Below are 16,465 nucleotides of genomic sequence, written 5' to 3' on the forward strand. Positions count from 1 at the left end.
CATCAAAATGCCAGTACTCACCAGGAAGAATGAACTAACAAATGGAAAGTTTAATATGAGGCTCGATTTTCAGCCAGCATAACAAAAGCTCTTACCAGAACAATGTCTCCTTTTCCTGGCTCAGATCTCATTTATTACACAGGCAGGTTTACTGCTTCTTACAAAGTTTTTCGTAGTCTCAAAGGAGTAATAATGCAATTTCACGATGACCCTTACAATGTAGTTCAATACTGGAGCATCTGCTCAACTGACACATAAAAGAATTAATCCTTGTCATCCTCTTACCTACCAGTATGCCACCTTTTCCATGCTCTAGCATATCTGCAAATCTTCATGCTGAGACAGGTTTCCATAGTGGTCATAACTCCACTATGTGACTGTATTTATGCTGTCGTGCTTGATCTTGATCACAAGATGACCATTCCACCACCTTGGCAGGTAACCTCAATACAGTTTATCTATATTAAATGCATCTTAGTCACTGAGATTAGATTGCTATTAAGTCTTCTTAGCAAATTTTTAGCTTTCAGTTAAACTTTTAACTTTTTATTTACTGGATTGCCTCTCCTATGAGGACAGACTGAGGTAGCTGGAGCTGTTCAAGTCTAGAGAAGAGAAGGCTCCGAGGAGACCTAACTGCAGCTTTCCAGGATCTGAAGGGGGCCTACAAGAAAGCTATTGAGGGACTTTTTAGGGTGTCAGGTAATGATAGGACTAGGGGGAATGGAAAGAAAATAGAAATGGGTAGATTTGGATTGGATGTTAGGAAGAAGTTCTTCACCATGAGGGTGGTGAGACACTGGAACAGGTTGCCCAGGGAGGTGGTGGAAGCCCCATGCCTGAAGGTTTTTAAGGCCAGGCAGGATGTGACCTGATCTAGTTTGAATGGTCCCTGTTCATGGCAGGGGGGTTGGAACCAGATGATCCTTAAGGTCCCTTCCAACCCTAACAATTCTATGATTCTATGAAAGCACAAATTACATTACCACAGAAATTACCAGAAATGATCTCTTTGCTTAAGTGGTGTTGGCAATTGCAATGCAATGAACAAAAGGAAAATGTAGGCTTTTTGTGTGTATGATGCCCAGTTATAAGAGCAGTTAATCAACTGATGAGATTAAACATAAGGCATTACAAGTTAACAGTGCATGTGGAAGGGAGAAAAGCACCAAGTACAGTTTCTGTGGTATTGAGTTTATTCTTTCACTCTGCTGGTGTCAAGGGTATCTCGCCTGTGCCCGTTTGTTCATATGACTGTGCTTAGCATTGTGGTGTTCTCTTTACCCTTTCCTTTCAAATTAATGCCCATAGAGCTATGTAAGTTCCAGGTAAGCAGTGATTTTCCTCATTTTCAGAAAGGCTGAATTTTTTTTTGGTGGTAACATCTATTTGGCACATATATCCCAGTACATGTATACCCCAGGTGGCTTGTATACCCCAGCTGCATCAGCTGAAATGGGCCATGGTTTGACTCCTGGGTGTGCAATTCTGTGTAAGCCTACTACAGGTGTCAGCATCGTTCATCAGCACCTGTGGTCTTAACTCCATATCTCTTACAGAGGGGTGATCTAGAGTGCTTTCCCAGCTGTTTGAAGGAAGAGTAGTCTGGCCTTTGTGGGAATTGGAGCAGAATGTGAACTTCTGGGAAAAGGCTTGAGGGGTTGCAGAGGTCCTTCTCATCTAACTTGGCCTGTCCCCTCAGAGTAAAAAGTGGGGATGCCAGCCCAAGCCCAGGCAGATCCTAACGTGTGGCCTCCAGGCATAGAAATCCACTAATCCAGGTCAGAGGCTGCTCCATATAGGAGCCTGCTTTGACTGTGGAGAGAAGATTCAGGCTACAAGCTAAATAAATCACATTTTTCCTTTCCCTGTCACAGTGATGAAAACTAATTTTAAATGTGCTCATTATGAGTCTGACAAAGAGCCCATTGGGCGTCTTCTTAATTACCTCAATAGCCCTGGGTGGGGTTTTGGACACTTTGGTTACCTTTTGCTGCCAACGGGGTCAGCCATTTCCTTTGTGGTGATGTGTGTCTCCACAGCACAGTGAGGCAGCACTGGAAAGGCATTGGCACGTACATCTTCTCTGCCTCTCCTGGAATTCAGTAACGCCTCAGCAGACTGTTTAGCAAGCCACAGGGAACCACAGAGAGTAGGCACTTGTGGATATTATAATTAGGAGTAAACTAATGAGACCATTAGGACAAAGAGGGAGGCAAATGAAACTACCACAGGTAAAGTGTTCAAAGCCACAAACTTGGCATACAGTGCTTGATTCTCAGCTCTCTGCTCCTGCCATTCCTCTTACCCTGGAAGCTGAAACCAGGAGGAAACAAAATTCTGGATCACTATAGGAGAAGACTATGGAGCAAGGCGATAGAAAAAACTAAAAACAGGAGGAAGAGCAACCTTAGCTGCTAGAGTGAATGTAAATCCTTCCCACTTTGTGGCTGCTAGCATGTCGCCACACTGGGGGAAGCAGTCTCTACTTCACCATCCAAGTGCCCTACCACAAAGTTCCTCTCCATTCAGCTATCCATAAAGACCTACCAGTTCTCCTGCAAATATTCATCTGTGGTTGAAAGTGAACTGAAATATGTACAGGCCCCTTGCCTGAGAAGATGTTTTAAGACCAAGCCAAGCTTATTAGGAGAAAATTAGAATAACAGAGCTATTATCTCCCTGAGATACATGCTTGAACCCATTAATCTGCTATGGTTCTCTCTGCTTTCTAACTGAAGACAGCAGGACACACAGATCCTCAGAGGGAGGGGGTGGGGAAAATAAAAGAGGTTATTGTCACAGAGGCAGTAACCTGCAAAAACTGCAAAGCAGCCTTCATCTTTTTCCATTTTTATCCAATGTTTCAGAAACTTACCTCAGCTGTTGATGTTTTCCATTAGGATTACTGTCAAAATAAAAATTAGAAAAGGAAGATAGTGGCTGAAAGGGAGAGAGAGGGAGAAGGGATCAACCATCTTTATATTATCATTTCCAAAAGGATTATGTTAAATTCCTTTTTAATTTTTTTTTTTTCATCTACCATTAACATTTAATCTCACTTTGATATTTACCAGCATCTGCTTCAGCATAATCTGGCTCCTTCCCTTATTTTCCTATTTTGACTAAAATGTGGCATAGCCGTTAGATCCAGTTCTGAAAGGTACAGGGTTTGATGTTCTTTTAGCTTTTCCCTCAGTTAAGCTAGCAATGGCCAGCATTATGTGAGGAGACAGAGAGACCTTACAGAAGGGGAATGTGTGTAATTATGGAACCTGCCACTTACCTGTTTCTGTTGTTTCAGTTTTATGGTCAAGAAGTTATACAAGTTACATAATTGCTTTAATAACTATATAGACTTTACATTCAGTAGCATCTCAGTCTGTCACTGGAGCATAGAGATTGCCTCAAGAGGACTGACTGTGCATGGACATTTTTCCCTACTCTTTTTTCAAGTGTTGTATGCCCCTAAATAACCTGCTAGCACATACAGCACAGTGCCATTGTTATCACTGTGGTTGTGCCAAGCTGTTTTCAGATAAAATTTGCAGCTTCTGCTTTCCCTATCCATCCACCCCTTGGCTAGCACAAGGTGTAACACCTGTCCTGAAGGGCAACCACCTTCAGGCCTGTGAGGTCAAGCAGTTTCCACCTGTACCATCATTTCCAGCAAAATGGCCAGGAAGGGAGACCACTTACAGGCCCAGATTTGACTGGAGGCTGCAGGAGTAAATGAGGACATTGGCCAGAGCAGAGGAAACTGTTCTCATCCCCCAACAGTGTCTTCCCTGAGTGTCTAGGAGAGATGGGAACATCCACAGCCCAATAAGCTTCTCTGTAAATCAGTCCCTGTAATAATTAGTGGAAACATCATGCTGGGAATGTCCAATATCTTGAGGCTGTACAGCTCCTGAGTCATGCTGTCATTGAATCTTCAGATCACTGTGCTAAGATAGATTTCCTGTATTTGTTGTGGTTTTGGGTTTTTGGTTTGTTTTGGTTTTGTTTGGAGTTGGTTTGTGTTTGTTTGTTTCTTTTCTCATCTCATGCTCTGCAGTTGGACTGAAACTTTTGCTTCCATACTATAACTGCACATGTATTTGTTAAGATGTTACCTCTTCTACATTTCTTCTCCTGTGTTCTTTTCTCTCTTACTCTCTGTCTCACAGCACTGCTCCTGAGGGGTTATTCATTTTTCTCCTGCTGTACCTCTGAATGCTCTCCTGACCACTTATTACTACATGAGAGCACTATAAGAGCTTTCCAGCCTCTGCTACATCAGTTAATCTCACCATACTGGTAGTGTTGCATAGATGTCCTACTGTGAGTTGCTACAAGTGGGGACCTAGTATGGGTCTGATGTGGTATTGCTGAACTCCCATGATAGCTTTCTCTGATGGCACCTAGATTCTGTAGCCTGTATCCCAGATGTATTTTTCTTCCCTGCACTCTGAATAACAATAGCAATGCACTGTCTTGATGCTGCAGTCTTCCAGGCAGATCCACATTGTTAGAGACATAAATTCTGCCTGATGAAACCTAATATCTGAAATGTCACACAGTTGTCTGAACACAGATGTGTGACAGAGAGACAGACAGATAGGCATTTTGTTTTGCATTAGGCATTTGCCTGCTTCTCCAAAGAGGATATTCATAAAACCTGTATCTGTAGATAAAAACACTTTCTGTGGAACCTAACATAATGATTTGGCTCCAAGAGAAGCCAAATGGAAACATTTCTTCTTCTATTTGCATAATCCTTTTGAGCTTTGTAAGCTTACCTAAAAGAAGTACTAAATCCAAGCCATTCTTGGTTTGGATTTCAGTACCCAAACCCCACTAAATGAGGTTTATTAAGTCTAGTTCTGGTATTATATATCCTGTTACAGGGGCACAATTAATGCTGAGTGGAAACCAATTTTCCTGCTCTGCAAAATTTTTTCCATTGTAAAAAATGTTCTGTCTATGTTAAGACAAATCCAACACCATTCAGAGATAAGTTGATATTCACTCCTCTTCTTTTGCTGAAGTGCTTTTGCTTTGTATAAGTAAACATCCATTAAGAAGAGTGAGGAAGGTGTTAACTGCAGCTATGACGTGCTCATGGGATGTGGAGGAGCCAAGCTGGGATCCCTGCCTCAGTTAATATTGATTTACTTGAAGGAAATTAAGTGCTTACAAAAGAGGATCCTGAAGAACTTTCCCCTCACATAGACAATACACAGATAAGATTCCTGTCTCAGATGTGGGAGTTACTTGAATCCAAGTTTTCTATAGCTTGCAACAATGCACAGTAAGATTTCCTTCATCCACTGGGGACTGGGTACTCTCTCAAGCTTGACGAGCAGTACCCTCTGCAGTTTATTTTCTTCCAAAAGGAAGGAAAAGTTTCTTTCCAGAATTGGCATACAGACCTTCCCTTTCCTCAGAAAATTTCAGTTTCATTTCACTGATATTTTCCAGGAAGAAACATCTCATACAGTTCCCTACCACCTTTAGATTACCTGATTCTCATTGATTTTAATCCTTAGAAAAAGGAGTCAGTACTTCCTTCCTCTCCTCTTCAGTACAGCCATCATTATTTGTAAACACTTCTATCATTTTAGCCACTGGTTATGTACAAGAAATTAGGTCAGCCTGGCCTCCATTACAGTTTTTAATGTTATGTACAACAGAAGCAGTTGGGAACAGCAGCAATGGTTCAGCTGCACTGGACTAAAGAAACCTAGCAACAGGGAATTGTTCAGTGTACAGGTACTAGCTAGGTCTCTCTCAGAGTGGCCCACTGCTAGAGACTTGGCGTAAGTTGAGCTAATCAGACTGTTCTTTTGGTCTCTTGGTGCTTGATAGCACAGCCCAGGGTGCAAGGAACAGTTGAAACAGCTTCTGACAAATGACAAGTGCAAACAGAGGTAAGATCACTGCAGTGCAAGACTACCTTGCTGTACAGCCATAAAAGACATCTCTCCCTCTCATTGGTGGAGATGCTCTAAGCAGTCCACTCTCTCTCTCTCCATAATCATAGACACACACATGCATATGCACTTATATGTATAGCTTTTCAAGGAACAGAAGTTGGTGAGAATTTGCTGTTTTTTCCATTACGTATGCTTGTAAGCTTTCGTGCCAAGGTAAAGAAGGCAGAAAGTAAGAGCAAACCACCACAACTTCAGAGAGAAACCAGTCCATACCCTTCACAGCAATGAGAAAGATAACTTGGTTGTGTTGTCACCTGTGCACAGTACCACACACAATCAGGAAGTCTTGACAGATAATGAGAGCACTACACTAGTAATTTTGGTGGTTTATGGGTGCTGGGCATGGGAGAGGCAGGCTGTTCTGGAACGTATCAGAAAAAAAGTAGCAGGAGGCAGCACCACAAGCTAGAGTTTCCCCCGAGGCAGCATGTCTGACACAATTGGCAGCTCATTTTGCCTGCCTTTGGATGTGAGCTGCTTCTGAATGCTTCCCTTGTGCTAGGGCTGGTACTGAGTTAAATGTAGGCCTGCTGCCAATGATTACAATTCCCATTAGCTGGAATATACATTAACTGCGGTGCTTGTGCACCTTTCCAGCAAGGGAATAGCCTGCTGTATTCATCCTTTTTTTTTCCTCTGGAGGAGAAGGAACTCTTGTTCTGCGTCTATTGTTCACTCACACGATCTGTTTGTTTGGGTTTCTTTTGTTTTGTAGGAAATTGACGCTACTGAAAACAGTTTTATAAAGGCCCTTGGGCCAGTTTCATCACCACACTCTAGCATTTGAAATTGTCAAGCAATGTGGCCCTGGGCAGCCACAGCTTGCTGAGGATGAGGACACACCCCAGCAACAGGCAGCTCATAAAGCCCAGCAGGCTTCTGAATACAGAATACAGAATTAACCAGGTTGGAAAAGACCTTTGAGATCATCGAGTCCAACCTATCACACAACACCATCTAATCAACTAAACCATGGCACTAAGAGCCTCATCCAGTCTCTTCTTGAACACTTCCAGTGATGGTGACTCCACCACCTCCCTGGGCAGCCCATTCCAATAACTCTTTCTGTGAAGAATTTCTTCCTAACATCCAGCCTAAACCTCCCCTGGCACAGCTTGAGCCTGTGTCCTCTTGTTCTGTTGATGGTTGCCTGGGAGAAGAGACCAACCCCCATCTGGCTACAACCTCCCTTCAGGTAGTTGTAGACAGCAATTAGGTCTCCCCTGAGCCTCCTCTTCTCCAGGCTAAGCAGCCCCAGCTCCCTCAGCCTCTCCTCACAGGGCTTGTGCTCCAAAACCCTCACCAACTTTGTTGCCCTTCTCTGGATACATTCCAGCAAGTCAACATCTTTCCTAAACTGAGGGGCTCAGAACTGGACACAGGACCCAAGGTGTGGCCTAACCAGTGCTGAGTACAGGGGCACAATGACTTCCCTGCTCCTGCTGGCCGCACTATTCCTGATCCAGGCCAGGATGCCATTAGCCTTCTTGGCCACCTGGGCACACTGCTGGCTCATGTTCAGGCTACTATCAACCAGTACCCTCAGGTCCCTTTCTGCCTGGCCACTCTCCAGCCACTCTGACCCCAGCCTGTAGTTGTAGATCCCTGTCTGCCTCTGCCCCACCATGCCTATACACACAAAGTGAGAAAACATGCTGTAAGTATTAGCAGAGAGAGAGGAATCACAGATGGGAAGAAAGTCTCTTGAAAGCTGCAGTGGTTTTAAGCAGCTTGTGAATCCAAGTCATTACCCATGGTTTGCACTCACCTTTGTTCCTTTATCCTTGAATGAATCTGCCATCCTGGATAGATTTTAGCTATAGGCATAGATTGTTAAATCAATGAGCTGAAGATACAGTCTAGGACTTTAAGATGCTATTCATTTTACAATTCTGTATCAAGAAAAATCCTGATTCACAAATGAGAAAAGTGTGTCTTGCAAAATCATCTAACACTTCATGTGTTCAGGGTACTGATTGCTGCTGTAGTCAGTGCTGCAAGATTTAATTGCTTCTGACTTTCTTTTCCTTTCCAACCTGTGTGTTATGTTCTGTGGCTTCAGTAAAACCATGTGTCTCACCTCTTATCGTTACGATCAAGATTCTGCTTCACAAAAAGAAGCCAAGAAAAGGCCTAAAGAGAGGAGCTCGTATCTACTATTGCTCTTGGTTTTCCTCACTCCCTTTGACTACTCAAACAGGTGTCTTGATTTTTGGAAGAACTGGTCTTTTCACCCCCCCCCCCCCCCCCCCCAAGGCTGCTAAACAAATCAATGTGCTAAATGTATCTGTTGCTTATGTCATTTGTGAATGAATCAATACATGACTTGTTTGAATAACACAGTGAATAGTCATTGTGGCTTACTATAATCAGAGGCACAGTATGGAGGGGTGATTAGGCATATGAAGTACCCCAGGGCTTTGTCAGAGGTGAAGGCTCATGTGTGCTTACTATGACTGGCCAAAAGGCTTTACAGTCTGAAGAGATCAAAGGATGAGGAACAAGGGCAGCATTGTCTTCCCTTTTCCACCATAGGAATCTAAAAAAGGTTTACTCAAAGTTTGCCTTTTACATGAGGTCTGCATCATGCAAGAGAAATAAATGGATGAGTCCATGAATTTCTTTTGAAGACCTTTGCTACAGAGGTGTTCTCTTATTTGAAAACATTGCTGCTTCAGAAAATGATTCTGTCTCTGGAGGTCTAACAGCCAAGAATACTGGTAGCGTGTAAAAGTAAATCTTGCACCTGTGAAGGTCTGTGCATTCCCAGTACATCTGAGGTGTCAGGCGCTCATCAGGCATCCCATTTTTTGGGAAGATGTTTTGACTTTCTCTATTCTCCCTACCCAAAGACTGGTTTAAGGCTCCTATTTAGGCAGCTAGAAACTAGCAAGGTCTTATTTTGCAGCAGAAAGACAACTACTTTGTTATTTTCCAGCATAAAAAAGCTTGATAGGGTGGGGAATGCCCATTTTGCAGAAGGGAATGTTCAGTCTACACACTCGTATGTCTTAAGGTTCAGACCTCACTTTGCTGGACAATTTCCTTCCATGATTTCAAAAAAACTGATAAATCTAGGGTTATACTGTAAACTAAAGCATAAAATCTCTAGAAAGCTCTGATCTGGCTGTTCTGGGTAATGACTTGTGGTAATAAGCTTATGATTAGAATTTAGCATTGCTCTCTGCTCCAGAGATGGCATCAGTTATTCCTGCATTTATACTGTCAAGCTCTGTTTTGGTCTTGTTTTGGATTTAACACTTCATGGCTATATTTACTGCAGAGATTTTTTTTTCTGCTGTTACAAGGATTTATTCATAAAACTCCCCTTCTGAATATTCACTGCTCTCATTATTGACTTTCTAGTCTGAAAGGCAGGAAATTCTTTGTATAGCTGACCCTCCTTTACGATATTAGCAGTGATTTGTCACAGAAAATTCCTGTCTGCTTCATTTGAGACCTCATCCTACAGTAGCACTGTTAACAGCATTTTCTGTTGCTTAACTGCAAGTCATGGCCTTGGTGTTTGTATTGGCTTCATTCCACTAGAGCTTACACTTGTGGCCAATAGGTTTTTAAAAAGAGCAGAACTGATGAAATCCTTGAAAACTGAAATTTTCCAGAAGGGGTGTGTTGCATTACCCAACAAGGGCTACATGCTTATAAGCCTGTATAAATCAGCACACATTCTTTAAGGTAGGTGTAGATCCAATGGTTTATATCAGCCATTGCCCTAACAACCACAAAGAAAACTAAGGCTTTATTTTCTAAGCAAGAGAAAAAAGTCAGACTCCCATCAGGGTCTTTCCCATGCTCAATTCTACTGACTACTGTATTTCCATGCTCCTTCCTCTGTGGCTTGGTGTGAGTAGCACCACCCTGACTGATGCTTAAGGAACTGAACAATCGACCCCATCCTCCTCCCCCCTTGATATTGCCTTGAAAATATTAGGGAAAAAGAAAAAAGGTAGCATCCTTAATTTTTATGTAGTGCAACACATGTTTGACCAGAGCAATGTTACTTGTAGGAGAGAGCCTGGCTCTGTATTGCTGGGCTTTACTGTGAGCATGCTTAGCTTCGCTCTGAACTGTATTCACAGCCCCAGTTTTGGTATCCAGGCTATCAGTGCAGTTGCCTGGGGAAAAAGCCTAATGTCTGAGACTGATTCACATAATCCAGGCTGAAACACAGAGACTATCTGAACTAGTCCAGAGGAAATACCAAGGAGAAAGGAGCATATTAAATTTTGTGCCTCTTTGGAGCTTAAACCTAGTGAGAGTTATTTGTTTCTTCTCAGATTTTTGTTGTAAACATGAATCTTCTCCTGACTAAACATACCTAAAACAGAAGCAGGGTCTCTTCTTAGCTAATTAGTTAGGGTACTCATCTAGGATCCAAGAATCTGGATTCAAATATCTCTTCTTCCTGAGGCAACTTGAACTTTTTATATGAGCCTGGTTTAATAATAAAATATCAATGGAATGTATCCTGCTTCCAAATAAAAAAGACAGCTAGGTAGTAAGATCATCTGCATCTCATATGTGAGGTCTGTGACCGTGACAAAAGAGTCAACCTTGCATTCCTTCTCTCTGCCACAACAAATATTTACTTGCATCCCATAGATAGTAACAGATTCAGCAACAGAGCTGAAGAGCACCATCCAAGAAGATTCTGTAATTCAGGTCTTAGAGTCATGTCTTATGGTATGTATTCATATCTTCTTAGGCAGAGGAAGGTACTGAGCCAGGACACCTTATAAAACAGGCAACTTTTCAAACCATCAAGTCACAAAGGAAAATATGTGCTCCATCTGCTTCCTGGTTATGTGGAGGAAAAAAAAGAAATGTGAAATATGGAACTTGAGAAGGGACATTTTCTGTCATGTATTTTTGTAAATATTAAGGCAATCCTCAATATTTTGTTTGAAATATAAATTAGGATGTGAGCATCTCAGTGTGTTCAAGGTAGATGCAGAGATACAAGCATTTCAGGAGCCTCACAGAGGAATCTTAGGCATATAAGGAACTGAGATAACTGCAAAGCTGCATGGGCAGAATTTAAATTTTGATTACTTAAATGTAGATCTGTCAAGCATTAGCTCAGCCTCCAAGTTCTGTTGTGAATGTGAGCACAGGCAGCTAGATCAAGGTAGAATGGATGTTCTGAGACGGAAGAATGACAAAAAGATTCTCCATACCCACTTCAACTTACCATTGCACTGTATAACTGCGCAAAGTTCATCCTGGCTGCTGATGCTTTGAGTCTCAGTGAAATTCTGCCATTCAAATTGTTGCTGCAGGAAGCTGCAGCCCCAGCTGAGGGGCCAGCAATGGATAATGAGGTCCAAATGCCAGTGGCCCAGGAGCTTGTGTACAGCTGGCTGGTTGTTCTTTTCTCTGTGCTCCTAGTCATGAGGGTACTTCTTGACCTCTTGTGGAAACTACCTTCTCTTTTTGGTTGATGGCACTGGTGCTGTATGAGCAGTTGCACTGCTGGATGGGGGCCTTATACTTTGGATAAAACCATGGATAAGCCCTTGGCTTATAGCCCTGTCTCTACCATTGATACTTTTAATGTGTAACTACTTTGTGTGTATGTCTTCATGCATCCATCTCTGTGATGGGAAGGAGACCAGTGTCTGTGTCATGCATCTGTAGTGTTCCATTGTGTTCACATCCTAGCAGTGGATGCTGTACAGATCTATGGAGTAGGGCAGATATATGCTTGCAGAACAGAATTTCTGGTTCAGAGGAACTTCATCCTCACATACATTCTATTTTCAAACTAAGCCAGAGCCAAAAAAAAATAAATCACTCTGTTTGACAGAAGATTTGCAAGAGACTCTTACAGACAGGCTGGAAACCTGCGCTAAGTTTGGAGAAACTCCTCAAAGAAAATTCTGAGTTGACATCATGAGCTGATATTCCCCAGTAAAAAGAGATTGTTTTTCTCTTGGAAGACTCACAGACTACTGATCTTGGATCATCCATTGTCATGTTTCCTCTTCTATTCTCTTTTAGATCATAATTTATTTCATACAAAGAACTACTGAAGAGAACAGAGGCATCTCACCTGAAATACTGGTCACTTTGGAGCATCCCCTGGGAAATAAAGGTTTTCTACACTCCCAGCCTGATTAAGCTGTCCTTTCACCATGACAACATCTATGGTGAGAAGGTAGAACATCTTTGGAATACCACTAGTAGCTCTCTGCTCTCACTGTGCACGGGCTGCAAAAAAAAAAAAAGGCAGCTGGCAACTTCCCTGCCCTATTTCCAGGTTCCTTTGAAAGTCTGTGTGGGAGTAGCAGGGTCTACACACACTCTGACAGCATCAGAATGGAAAAACTGCTCCCTTGGTTACTAGTCATATTGCTGAGACTTCCATAAATGTCCATTTTATTCCCCCAGACAGCCTGACAGAGGCAGCAGTCAGTCACACCTTTCCTGTGCCTGAAAAGTCTCACCAGTACGTGGAGTACTGGAGGACATGCAGCTCTAATGCCTATATGAGAACTGGTAAAACATATTTACCATATCATAACTGTGGCAGTGTCTAGCACTACACTATTTTAAGACCTGAAAATTGACCAGCTGGCAGACCAGAGCAGCTCTTCTGTTTCTTGGTTTAGGTAGCATGGTACCTTCTACTGGACACATTGTCAAAATGATTTCTTCACCATAAAGCTCCTCTGCTTGGTACTTCCAAAACAATCTATGAGGTTTAACATTTAAAAGTAGTAAGCATTTCTACCCTGCCTCACTACTCATTATACTTGCAGTGATTCAAACCCCCATTACAGGCAAAAATTGCCTTGAGCTGAAACTGATCAACTATCTAATAAAATATAGTCATGAGATGAATTGAGGTTGTATAGCAGAAATGCCTTGAGCATGCTTAAAAGATTTACTTCCTAGCTTCATCTGGGGGGTGTTTTAATAGGGAGGATATGAGTGTCTGTGTATGCACATGGGAGAGAAGATCCCCAGTTATAAGGGGGAAAAGGGGCATTTACACTTCTTGAGAAGATGCTACAGGGAAAGTATGCTTTATTTTACATAGAACTGTTATATTTACAGCTGTATTTCCTGTAAGAAAACAGATGTGAGTGCATCATTCATGGTTGCAACTTTGAATCTGCACCACTGTTGTGGTACACAGAGAGAAGCAGTCAAAGTTGGAATGTCTGGATACTGCCCAGTGGGAACCACAGGCAGGGAATGGTGGTATTTAAGCTTGGGTAAGGAAAAAGATGCTGGATAGGGCTCTGTAGGCAGACATAGATTAAGGAGAAATAAATAATAACTTTAAAAAATAACATACACTATAGCTTCAGAGCAACCTCTCCAGGATCTGAAATAGAAGAAATCAGGAATCATTTCATGCCCTCATATCCCTTTGACCTATACACCAGTCTTATCTTTTCTGTCTCTAGCTGATGCTCCTCTGTTGTACCTAGTGTGCTTGCTCCAGAGGCTGGAGATGGAGGGCAACATTTAGTGAAGCACATTCTGCTCTGCTTTTCTAGGTTGGATATGTAAACCAGTCACAACAAACAAGCAGGGAAAATGTCCTGTTGCTTGCAGGCAGGATGTAGATCTATCCTTCAGGGATCTTTCTGTAAAATAGTTCTGACACTGGTTTAGAGGGAAATGGAACCTGTCTGGCCCCCTTAACCCTCTCTTATCAGTTCCCATTTCTTTAATGCAAACAATGAAGAACCTCAGAAGAACCTCCACTACTGAAAACTGTTCTTTTGCTACCTACCCCACCAGATTTTAAATTTTCTTGTAAATTTCTTTCATTTCTTAAACCTGCAATGTGAATCCTAAGTGCAGCTTCTCCCTTGTCTGCCTGTCTTTGAAACATCTTGTTCACAGACTGCTAACATTAAGACAGTCATGCCAGAGCAGATAGACTGATGCAGTTCAGTTAATGAAGCCATCTATACTTTGTTCACTTGCTAGAGGGCTTTCACTAAGATAACTTACAAAATGAAACTGTACTTCCTCTAGCCCTCCCTACTGGTTGAAGTCTTTCCACTAGGAATTATATCTCAATGTTTTATCCTCAGCAGATGCAAGTTGCACCTTCTTGATGCGAATCATCTTGATACACATCATCTCAAAACTGGCCATGCGAATGACTGGATCCACCACTTTCACAATGAGAACAACTCATTCTCTCCTAAATAACTTGCCTGAGAGAGGTATGAATAGTCAACCTTTTGTGGCATCTCCTTCTCTCTCCCTCTCTCTAGGGAGTGTAATACTAGTTGACTCTAGCTCTATAATTTCCAAACAAGACCCATGAGTGACTCCACTCATAGCGTTAACCTTGCATTCAGACTCATCCCTAATATGCTATGGTAACAGGAAGAGTAAATAGTGAGAGAGCTGGTTAGCCACCCTTTGCTTGAATTACACCTTTTGTCACATTCTTGGCATGCAAAACACTGTCTTACATTCATGTGCTGTTCATGTGGGAGTAACCTGAGGCAGTCTGAGCATGGGAAAATCTGTACATGTAGGAAAAGAAGTGGAGTCGCCTTAAGCAAGACAACCTTATTTGACCCTCCTCTTTCCTTCACAGTTGGTGTTACTTGAAGCTGGAACAGAGAAGAATGGGGGAAGTGAGGTTAAGGACAGATGTTGGCATGAAGCATACAGGAGCTGAACAGGTTTTCTCCATGCCTTCCTGCCAGTGCTCATTAATTCTGAGCCACAGTGTCCTTTGTCATTCCAGCTCATGGTCCTTTCCCTTAATTCTTCTATTTATATCTTCTGAGATGAAGCCTCCTTTCTTATGTGCCAGTTTTGCAACAGAGTACATGCATGAATGTCTGCAGATTTGATACTGGCTTACACTCCACAATAAAAGAATTAGACTCACCACTTCAAGGCATCAGAGTACTCCCTATCCCTCGATTTTCCTAAATACTCCTTGTGTTCCTACTTCTTGTCAGTCTGTTCCAACACAGCAAATGCTGATTTCAGTGTTATATTCCCATAGTGCTACAGACTTGGGGGAAACTGGCTGGAAAACTGTCCCTCAGAAAAGGACCTGGGTATGCTCATTGACTGCAGTCTGAGCATAAGCCAGCAATGTACCCAGATGGCCAAGACCAACAGGACCAACTGGCTTGTATCAGGAGTAATGTAGCCAGTAGGAGCAGGGAAGTGATCGTGCCCCTGTATGCAGCACTGCTGAGGCTACACCTTGAATACTGTGTTCAGTTTTGGGCCACTCACTACAGGAGAGATATTGAGTTGCCAGAGAATGTCCAGAGAAGGGCAATGAAGCTGGTAAAGGGTCTGGAGAATAGGCCTTATGAGGAGTAATTAAGGGAGCTGGGATTGTTTAGTCTGGAGAAGTTGAGGTGAGATCTTATTGCTGTCTACAACTATCTGAAAAGAGGTCATAGTAAGGTAGATGTTAGTCTTCACTCCCTAGCAGCAAGTAATAGAACAAGAGTGTCATTGAGTTGAATCTGTTGACGATATTCAATACTATGCTACCATCATGACAGCTGCAGGATGAACAAGCTGGTTGAAGCTTTTAACATGAGAGGCTTCCTGTTCCAGATGCTGTTTCTGGTTTCCAGGTTTTGGGTGTTGGTCTTTTCCTCTGGGCTGGCTTTGGTATAGGGAACCATTTCATTGTTGTTTTCTGTGCTTTTCTGCAACTAGACTAAGGTAATTGTACATTGTACTATCTCATTATATTCCTTATCTCAACCCAGAGGTGGTTTTGTGTTACTTTTTACTCCCATGTGTGGGGGCTTGTGAGAATGGGCTGTGCTAACCCAGGACAAAGAGGAAATGGCCCAAAGTTGCACTAGGGGAGGTTTAGGTTGGATATTAGGAAAAAGTTCTATATTGAAAGAGTGGTCAGGCATTGGAACAAGCTGCCTAGAGAGGTTGGTGGAGTCACCATCCCTGGAGGTGTTCAAAAACCATGTAGACTTTGGGACATGGTTTAATGGCCATGGTTCTGTCAGGTTGCTGGTTGGATTCAATGATCTTAGAGGGCTTTTCCAACTGAAACAATTCTATGATTCTAGTGGTCCCCAGCCCTGTCCTGCTGCTGCCGCTGAAGCTATATTGAGGACAGTACATACCTACACCTTCCTCTATTCTGGGTCACTCTGCAATAAATGCTTCTAGTGTTGTCTTTCCTGGAGCCAGTGACAGCAAGAAAATGTCTAGCAGTAATCTTTTTGTTCAGCGTCATCACCTCTGTACATTCAGCCTGGCTAGTGCTGACTGTCCTCAGAATGGCTTGGTGTCTCCCATAGCATTGCTGAACATAGATAGTTAAGGATTTGGACCTTCCTGCTCTTTGGGCAGCCAAGCAGAGAAAAAAGTCCAGGACCTGTCATGCAGAACTGAAGTGCAGTATTATATGCTCTTAATAAAGGAGTGATTGTATGAATCACAGTAGCAAAACTTTCTTACAGAGCACATGCCCCACTCCCTGACTTAAG

Source organism: Dryobates pubescens, chromosome 15 (genome assembly GCF_014839835.1).
Source record: "Dryobates pubescens isolate bDryPub1 chromosome 15, bDryPub1.pri, whole genome shotgun sequence".
NCBI lineage: Eukaryota > Metazoa > Chordata > Aves > Piciformes > Picidae > Dryobates > Dryobates pubescens.